Source organism: Prionailurus viverrinus, chromosome D2 (assembly GCF_022837055.1).
Source record: "Prionailurus viverrinus isolate Anna chromosome D2, UM_Priviv_1.0, whole genome shotgun sequence".
Lineage (NCBI taxonomy): Eukaryota > Metazoa > Chordata > Mammalia > Carnivora > Felidae > Prionailurus > Prionailurus viverrinus.
In genome coordinates this window covers 62,032,004-62,042,066 of record NC_062571.1, presented here as the reverse complement: position 1 = coordinate 62,042,066, position 10,063 = coordinate 62,032,004, and the positions used below count along the sequence as shown (strand labels likewise).

Here is a 10,063-nt window from a genome sequence, read left to right as displayed (position 1 = left end):
GATGATGAGTGATGTTGAGCATCTTTTCATGTGTCTGTTGGCTATCTGTATGTCTTCTTTGGAGAAATGTCTGCTCATGTCTTCTGCCCATTTTTTAAAAAATGTTTATTTTTGAAAGATAGAGAGCATGAGCAGGGGAGAAGCAGAAGGAGGTGGACAGAGGATCTGAAGCAGGCTCTGTGCTGACAGCAGAGAGCCCGATACGGGGCTCACTCACAGACTGAACCGTGGAATCATGACCTGAGTGCCCCCCATTGTTTACTTTTACTATCACACTTATCAAACTGGTTTAATTTTTGGCTCACCTGTTTCCTGTCTCTCCAGGTAGACTATAATGTGTGTGTGTGTGTGTGTGTGTGTGTGTGTGTGTGTGTGTGTGTTTAAATTTTTATTTTTAGAGAAAGAGAGCAGGAGAGAGAGGCAGAGTCAGAGAGAGAAAGAGAATCTTAAGCAGGCTCCATACTTAGTGCAGAGCCCCACGCAGGGCTCTATCCCATGACCCTGTGATCATGACCTGAACCAAAACCAAGAGTCAGATCCTCAACTGACACTCAACTGGAGGCAACCCTTCTCCAGATAGACTGTAAATTCCTTAATGGCATTGGCCTTATCCCTATCTTGTCAACTGCATGCTGCTCAAATTTGGTTAAACTGTTGAATGGGGATCTCTACCACTTTAGTTGCTTTGACCTTGAGTGAACTAAAACCTTTGGGCCTCAGTTTTCTGAGGTTTCTCAGGTTTCTAAGATTATTGTGATGATTAATTGAGATTATGTTTATAAAGTGCAGGTTGCTTACGAGCAAATGCTCAACAAAAATTAGCTGTTATTATCATCAACTTATTGAATTGATATTTCAAATTCTAACCAGTTGTATGACTTTGCACAAAACTCATAAACTCCCAGGACCTATTTTTACTTCATTAAAATGAGGTGTTTGACCTGGATTATCTATGACAGTGGTTCTCAAACTAGGCTGCACATTGCAATCATCTGGGGAGCTTTAAAAATACTGATGTCTAGGTCCCTCCCCCCAAGATTCTGATTTAATTGGTGTGAGATACAATCTGGCATGGATATTTTTTAAAAGCTCCCCTGGTGATTCTAATGTTCAGCCAGCATTGAGAACCACTGATCTAAAGTTTCTTCCAGATATAACACACTAGAAAGTTGAGCTGCCAAGATTCCTTGGAGGCAGGAGAATGGAATGTCTCCCAGCATTCTCCTGCTATCACCCTTTGTTAGTTTAGCAGGAAGTATTATTGGACAGGCTCACTTAGCTGGAACTCCAAGAGTGTTTGTGGGTTCCTGAGTGTTTAATACTTAGGAGCTCAACTCCCTCCATCTGGAGAGACTTTGGAGACCAAGGCTCTGAGAAGGAGAAAAAAAAAATCAGCTCTTCCTTACCACACTGCTCTAAACCAAGGCCTAGAAGTCTCCCCTGGAGTGTTGTGCTATGGAGTCCTAGTCAGGCTAAAGAAGAGGGTGGAAGAAAGGATCGTTGGTATTAAGTTAGTAGGGAAACTTGAGGCCCTGACTAGAAGGGGGTAGGGGCTAAGAGTTAACAAATACTCATTCCTTTACAGTGCTTTAACACCATATTCATATTCATACCCATTATTTGTTTGATTCCCATAGCAACCTTGAGGAATGCAGAGCAGGTATTATTGCCTCCATTTTGTAGAGGAGTAGAACAGGTCTCTGAATGGTTAAGGGCCTCACCAAAATTACACAGTAGATTAGCAGCAGAATCAGCATGACAGTCCCTGAACCCTGACTCTCCTTCCTGGACTCTCTTACTGTGTCTAGGAAGAAAACCTGCATACTCACTGTGAGATAGAAGAAAATACATGTTGTTCCCTTTTCCTGATTCCTGGTACAGAGCTCCGGAAACCCTTGTAATCCCTGGGTGATAGGACTGTCTTTTGTTCTAATGAGGTGACTCTCATAGAGTCAAAAATGGCTCCTGGATGAGGGCTGATCACTGGAAAGACCAATCCATGATTAGAAGCTTAGAATTTTCAGCCCTTCCCTTCATTCTCTTACAAAGGGCAAGGAGCTAAAAATAGAATTGGTCAATCATGCCTACATGATTAAGCCTCCATAAAAATCCCCACAGTGTGGGGTTCAGAGAATCTCCAGGTTGGTGAATACAACACATCAATATACTGGGAGACAACTCCATGGAAATAAAAGCTCCTGTGTGTGGGAACCTCCCCACACCTCTTCATCCAGCTGTTCATCTGTACCCTTTATCATGTCATTTAATAAACTAATAAACACAAGTAGGTGTTTGTTCTGGGAGTGGCTCTTTTTTTTTTTAAGATTTTATTTATTTTATTTTATTTCATTTTATTTGTTTTTTAAAGATTTTATTTTTGCAGGGCACTTGGGTGTCTCAGTTGGTTAAGCATCTGACTCTTGGTTTTGGCTCAGGTCATGATCTCACAGTTTGTGGGTTCGAGCCCTGTGTCAGGCTCTGAGCTGACAATGTGGAGCCTGGTTGGGATCCTCTTTCTCCCTCTCTCTACCCCTTCCCTGCTCGTGCTCTCTCTCTCTCTTTCTCAAAAGAAATAAATAAACTTAGAAAAATTTTTATTTTTGGGGGTGCCTGAGTGGTTCAGTGGGTTGAGCACTGACTATTGATTTCAGCTCTGGTCATGATCCTATGGTTTGTGAGTTTGAGCCCCACGTCTGGCTCTAGGCTGATAGTGAAGAACCTGCTTCGGATTCTCTCCCCCTCTCTCTGCACCTTCCCCCACCACACACACACCAAATGAATAAATAAACTTGAAAAAAAAAAGATTTTATTTTTAAGTAATCTCTACACCCAACTTAGGGCTCAAACCCACAACCCTGAGATCAAGAGTTGCAGGCTCCAATGACTGAGGTAACCACGCACCCCTGTGAGTGGCTCTTTTAACAAATAATTGAATCCAAGGGGGAAGAGGTCATGAGAACCTTTGATCTGTAGCTAAGTCAGACAGAAGTTATAGTAAGCTGGGCACCTATTACTTGTGACTGGCATTCAAAGTGGGGAGCCGTCTCATGAGACTGAGCCCTTACCCTGTGGGATCTGGACACTCTCAAGGCAAAGTATCAGAATTGAGTTAAATTGTTGATATTCAGTTGTTACAGAGAATTGCTCACACATCTGGTTTCAGAAGCCTCGTGTGTGTGGTAGTGGTATGAGAGTAAAGGGGACACAGAACTGGGAGGGACTTTCTAAAACACTTGGGTATCTCAGAGGCCTTCCTGACTCCTTGGAATTAGAGCCAAGGTTCTAAATGGCCCAATTTGTGCTACAGGGAACAACTAAAATAACCCCTTCCAGTTGTGGCCCATCTACTCTGAGCATAGCAGTGTTCTCCAGGATTATTAGCAAACAACTTCAGTTTTATAAAGTTGGGGTGTTCAGGACTAGCTTTAAGGTATATTTAGTTACAATGTCCAGTATGTTCAAGAACACTCAGAAGGGCTGTGTAGAGCAGTGTTAACCAAATGCTGGGTCTTAGACAAGAGTTGGCTTTTGTCTGCTGGTTCAAGATTAAACAACAAAGGAACAGAAAAGGGTATTGATTTTTTACTAAGCTCAGTTTACTTTAAATCCATGCCTTTTGGGGTGCCTGGGTGGCTCAGTCAGTTAAGCATACAACTCTTGATCTCAGTTCAGGTCATGATCTCATGGTTAATAAGATCAAGCCTCAAGTCAGGCTCTGTGCTGACAGCATGGAGCCTGCTTGGGATTCTCTTTCCTCCCTCTCTCTCTCTGCCCTTCCCCAGCTCATTTTCTCTTTCTCACTCTTTCAAAATAAGCAAATAAACTTAAAATAAAAAGAATACCTGCCTTTTTAAAAAACAATTTACATCCAAGTTAGTTAGCATATAGTGCAACAATGATTTCAGGAGTAGATTCCTTAATGCCCCTTACCCATTTAGCCCATCCGCCCTCCCCCAACCCCTCCAGCAACCCTGTTTGTTCTCTATATTTAAGAGTCTCCTATGTTTTGTCCCCTTCCCTGTTTTTATATTATTTTTCTTCCCTTCCCTTATGTTCATCTGTTTTATGTCTTAAATTCCTCATATGAGTGAAGTCATATGGTATTTGTCTTTGTGACTGACTAGTTTCCCTTAGCATAATACCATCTGAGTTCTATCCACGTAGTTGCAAATGGCAAGGTTTCATCCTATTTGATTGCCGAGTAATACTCCATTGTATAGATATACCACATCTTCTTTATCCGTTCATCCATCAATGGACAGTTGAAGAAGCCCTGCCTTTTATTCTGAGATTACGTTTTTCCTATTTCCTACCTTTTTGGTGTTAAAATTGCCTTTCATGAAATAGTAATGATAGTAGATGGCAGTTTATTTTAATGTCCTGAATGGCATAATCCAAAGATGACCACCCTATGGGAACCCCCAGAATTGCTTTTGAAATATTACTGGGTGAAGGAATCCAGGATCTGGTAACCACTTACCATTTCAGAGGGCCATGTGACCCCAATTCCTCAGAGGTGTGGGAGGCTGCAGAAAGAGCCTCACCTCGACAGTAGTGGTAAAACATCAAACAGTACAAGACGTAAAATGCCAGGATTTGGGCTTTGCCATTCATAAATTCATATAGAAAGAAAAGTACCATTGCTACTTATTTATTTATATAGTGCTTACTGGATGCCTGGCCCTGTCTCAAATGCTGTACAAATATGATCTCATTTAATCCTCATCAAGCCTATGAGGTAGACATTATTATTATCTCCATCTCCATTTTGAAGAGGAGAAAACTAAGACATGAGAGTATGAAGAAACCTGTCCAGGGTCACAGCTAGTTAGCTGCAGAGCCAGAAGTTGAAGCCAGAGTGTCTGGCTCGGGAATCCATTTTCTTAATCTCTACACCATGCTGCCTAGTTAGAAGCAATTTAAGACTTTTGTGGCTTGTAATCTATTTTTAGCCTCTGATTCCATAGACAGAAGCTGCCTGTGGACTAAGCTGCCTGGTCTGTATTGAGCTGCTGTCAGTGATCTCTTTTGAGGCCTTTCCACAACACCACTGGAAGAATCAGAATGGGCAAATGTCCTTTTACAGAGCACAAGACAACAGCGGCAAAGTCAATGAACTTTGGGTAAGATCAGTAAGACCTTGTAGCTTGGAACCTGAGTCCATGCAAAGGCCTTCTGAGAGGTTCTCCAGAGCCTGGACTGGTAGTTTTCAAACACATTAAAAAAAATTTTTTTTTAACGTTTATTCATTTTTGAGAGAGAGAGATAGAGCTCGAGTGGGGGAGGGGCAGAAAGAGAGGGAGATAGAGAATCCCAAGTAAGCTCCTTGCTGTCAGCACAGAGCCTGACTAGGGGCTCGAACTCACAAACTGTGAGATCATGACCTGAGCTGAAATCAAGAGTCAGACACTTAACTGACTGAGCCACTCAGGTGCCCCAGAGGTGTTCCATTTTAAGTCCAACAACTTATCACTTATTTAGGTGGACATTTAGACTCCAAGGTTGGAACAGTTGGCAACATATCAGATCTATCTGGAAACAGATTGTACTAGTGTCTGGCTCAGGTTCCTGCTCCAAGAGATGCTTAGGACTTCACAAGGTAGAGCACAAGGATGAAAGAATGAGAGCTCTGGTGTGCTCCCCCCGCTCCCCCCGCCCCCCATTTTTAAATATAATTTAATCAAGACACAACCTCGTAGAAGGCATTAAAATAAAATCCACTCACAATCCTACCACACATTCATTTAGTTATTAATTAACTTATTTAAAAAAATTTATGGAATCCCCAATCCCCACTGTACCAGCACCTACCTGGGCTAGGTAGGCGTTGTATCCCATCTCAGTGGACAAGATGGATACTGTCCATGCCCTCCTGGAGCTTACAGCCTAATGAGCAGGCAGATATTAAAGACATATTCACACAAAAACTTCTTTAATTGTGATTGTGGGAAGGGAAGGGAACTGGAGAGATGGGGAAGTAAAGGACAGCATGAAAGAAAATACCAGGGTAAAGAGAGTGGTAAGACCTCTCCAAGTAACATTTGAGCTAACACCTAAAAGATGAATAGGGTTCAAAAGGTGAAAAGAGCTTTTCATGCGGAGGAAACAGTATAAGCAAGGACATGTGGACCAGGAACTGAAAAGTGGCCATATGGAAGGAGCCCAGTGGACACGGAGGAAATGGTCCTATATAAATATGTGTTCAATTCCTTTAAAATTTTTTTGGGGTCGCCTGGGTGGCTCGTCGGTTAGGCATCCAACTCTTGCTTTTGGCTCAAGATCTTGTGATTGGGGGGTTCCAGCCCTGCATGGGCCTCTGTGCTGGTGGTGTGGAGCCTGCTTGGGATTCTGTCTCCCTCTTGCTCTGCCCCTCCCCTGCTTGCTCTCTATCTTTCTCTCAAAATAAATTAAAAAATAAATTAAAAAAAAATTTTTTTAATTTTCACTGTGGTAAAATATATATAACAGAATTTGCCATTTTAAACTTTTAAAACATTTAAAAATGATGCCTGGGTGGCTCAGTTGGTTAAGTGTCCTGACTCTTGATTTTGGCTCAGGTCATGATTTCAAGGTTCCTGAGATGCAGCCCCACATCAGGCTCTGTGCTGACATAGTGGAGCCTTCTTGGGATTCTCTTTCTCCCTCTCTCTCTTTCCCTACTCTGCTTGTGCTCACTCTCTCTCAAAAGAAATAAATAAACATTTAAACATTTTAATGGCATTAGGTACATTTATAGTGTTGTGCAACCATCAGCACTGCCTTTTCTTCTTCCTTCCTTCCTTTCGACAGGGAAAATAACTTTATTTTCATCAGGAGTGTGGGCAGATGTCTAGTCTCAGAACTTCTGGAATTGCTTTTTGGTACCAGTGGCCTTTGTGACTTTGAACACATTGAATTGCACAGTCTTGCTCAAGGACCTGCACTTACCCACTGTGACTATGTCATCAGTTTGGACATCTTGAAGCAGGGGGACAGGTGCACAGACATGTTCTTGTGGGTTTCTCAAAGTGGTTGTACTTTGATATGTAGTGGAGGTAGTCTTGGAAGATGACAGTGGTCCTCTGCGTCTTCATCTTGGTCACCATGCCAAACAGAACCTGCCCTCTGATGGAGACATTACTGGTAAAGAGGCTTTTCTTAATGATCTAGGTGCCCTCACTGGTCTCCTTGGGCATCCTGAAGCCCAGACCAGTGTTTTAGTAGTATTGAGGGAGCATCTCCTTGCCAGTTTCTCCAAGCAGAACCCTTTTGTTATTTTGAAAGATGATTGGCTGCTTTTGGTAGGCACACTCTGTCTGAATGTCTGCCGTCTTTCTGACTGCCTGAAAAAGGTACCACTGTCTATTTGCAAAACTCTTTTTTTCCATGATCCAAATGGAAACTCTGTCCCCATTAAGTAATAACTCCCCTGCCAGCCCCCAGTAATCTCTAATCTACTTTCTGTCTGTATGAATTTGCCTGTTCTAGATATTTCGCATAAGTGAAATCACATAGTATTTGTCCTTTTGTGTTTGGCTTATTTTACTTGGCATAATGTTTTCAAGGTTCATCCAGGTTGTAGCAGGTACCAGAACTTCATTCATTCTTATGGCTGAATAACATTCCTTTGTATGTATGTACCACATTTTGTTTATCCATTCATGTATTAATGGACTCTTGGGTTTCTTCCACTTTTTAGCTACTGTAAATTATGCTACTATGAACATCAGTATAAAGGTGTCTGTTTGAGTCCCTATTTTCAATCTTTTTGGATATATACCCAGAAGTGGAATTGTTGGATTGTAAGGTAATTCTATGTTTAGCTTTCTGAGGAACCACCAAGCTGTTTTCCATAGAGGCTGTACCATTTTACATTTCTACCAGAAATGCAAGAGTGTTCTAGTTTCTTTTTTTTTTTTTTAATTTTTTTTTCAACGTTTATTTATTTTTGGGACAGAGAGAGACAGAGCATGAACAGAGGAGGGGCAGAGAGAGAGGGAGACACAGAATCGGAAACAGGCTCCAGGCTCTGAGCCATCAGCCCAGAGCCTGACGCGGGGCTCGAACTCACAAACCGTGAGATTGTGACCTGGCTGAAGTCGGACGCCCAACCGACTGCGCCACCCAGGTGCCCCAAGAGTGTTCTAGTTTCTGTACATCCTTGTCAACTCTTGTTATGTTGCTTTTTTTCCCTTTTAACTTTAGCTATCCTCATAGGTATGAAGTAGCACATCTATGTATTTGATTCTGACTCTTCTGTCTCTTCTGGAATCCATCTCTCCTGAAACTCTGAAGCTCTTAGGCATCTGGAATATAATGACCTGCCTTTATGTTTTACCCAAGTGTCTAATTACCTAAATAGATGTTCAGCAACTCTGGGGTAAAGTGTGGATAGGGGATCTCCAGTATTTACCACCTGGTAGATGTTCAGTCAATGAAATGATTGTCATACAACTTGCAGATCTTGTCTTTCTCAATAATAAAAAGAAAATTATTTCTTTTTTTTTAGAAATAGTTTTATTTATTTATTTATTTATTTGAGAGAGAGAAAGAGAGAGAGAGAGAACGAGCATAAGTGGGGGAGGGGCAGAGGGAGAGAGGAACAGAGGATCCGAAGCAGGCTGGGTGCTGACAGCAGCAAGCCCCATGTGGGGCTCAAACTCATGAACTGAGAGATCATGACTTGAGCCGAAGTCCAACACTCAACCAACTGAACCACCCAGGTGCCCCTAAATGAAATAATTTTCATAAATGCCTGAGACAATTGGTTGATTACATTCCATTCATTTAAACTGCAGAGCTGATCCGTGCAACTCCTCCACTTTATGGCCTCAATTACTCTCCAACACACTTAGGGTAAGATAATCATTTATCTGGTCTACGGTGCTCTGCAAGGTCTGATCCTGCCTCTTTCCAGGTCCTTTTTTTTTTTTTTTTTTTTTTTTTGCCACTTTCTCCTTTTCTCTCTTCCTTTTCTCTCTAGGCTTCAGATCATTTTATACATACACAGGTTCATCCCTACTTTCAGGCCTTTGTATCTACTGGTCCCTCTTTCAGGAATCCTCACTCCTCCAAGCAAGCCCCTCTCTCTTTTTAGTTGAAGTTCTACTCATCCTTCAGGTCTCAGGTGAGATGTTATTTCCTTAGGGAAAGTTTCCTTCCTGACCCTCTCCCTACCCCAAAACCTAGCTCCTATTTTGTTTTCCCTCATCGCATCTTTTACTTTTCCTGCATATCACTTCCCTAAAATTGTGATAAAATAATTATTCATTTAAAGCTCATCTTTCCAAGCAGTCAGAAACCTCCTGCAGAAACCCATGTCTCTATTGATCAGTATTAGGCACAGAGTAGAAGCTCACTGCATGTTTTTGAATAAATGTAGGTCCTTCTAAGTCTTACATGGATGTCCCATCTCTCAAATTGGACTAGAAATAGACATTTCTAGCTAGACTAAACATTTTATGGTTGTCTTCCATAATGCCTGTACTGGCACTTATCATGGTAAGTGCTGATCCTATGCTATTAGATAAAGAAGGATGAAAAACAGAGGAGACAAATGAGGTGGCTGATTGGATCTAAGATTGAACACTTCCTGGGACAAAGAGTTTTGGGCAGCAGGAGGTTGTTTCTAGGCCCCAGGCCAGGGTGTTAAGCAATGTTTGCATTTCTCTGAGAGTTTCTACCAAGGAGCAGAAAACTGATGAGTAACCTGTGAATGCTGCTTACGTTCTGGTTGACTCAGACTTTTATGGTATTCTGGGGAAAATAGTATTAATCAGAGGGGTGGGACAGCCATGTGGGTGCTGGGCAGGAAGTTTGGTGAGAGGCCATCCAAGGCCACAGTAGAATGGCCTCTCTTTTTAAGCACTCACTGCCCAGGCCCTTCAGCCCATGCCAAGTTAGAGATCACAAGCAAGCCACTTAAGGCTCCTTTGCTTCCTCAGGCTCCCCACTCTTCTGTTAGAAGGTTCAGTTCTTTCATACTTGGTATGGCTTGTTTTACTCCAGAAGGAGTCATAAGGCCAAATGCCCTGTCCTTTTCCTTTCTTCTGCAATTAAAAAAAAATAATAATTTCTGGTTACA

General features: G+C 42.0%; 1 pseudogene; it reads right to left on the bottom strand.

The window, feature by feature from the left end:
• Nucleotides 1-6,835: 6,835 nt before the first annotated feature.
• LOC125147618 (40S ribosomal protein S11-like) lies at nucleotides 6,836-7,367 on the bottom strand (annotated as a pseudogene).
• Between the last annotated feature and the right edge of the window lie 2,696 nt (nucleotides 7,368-10,063).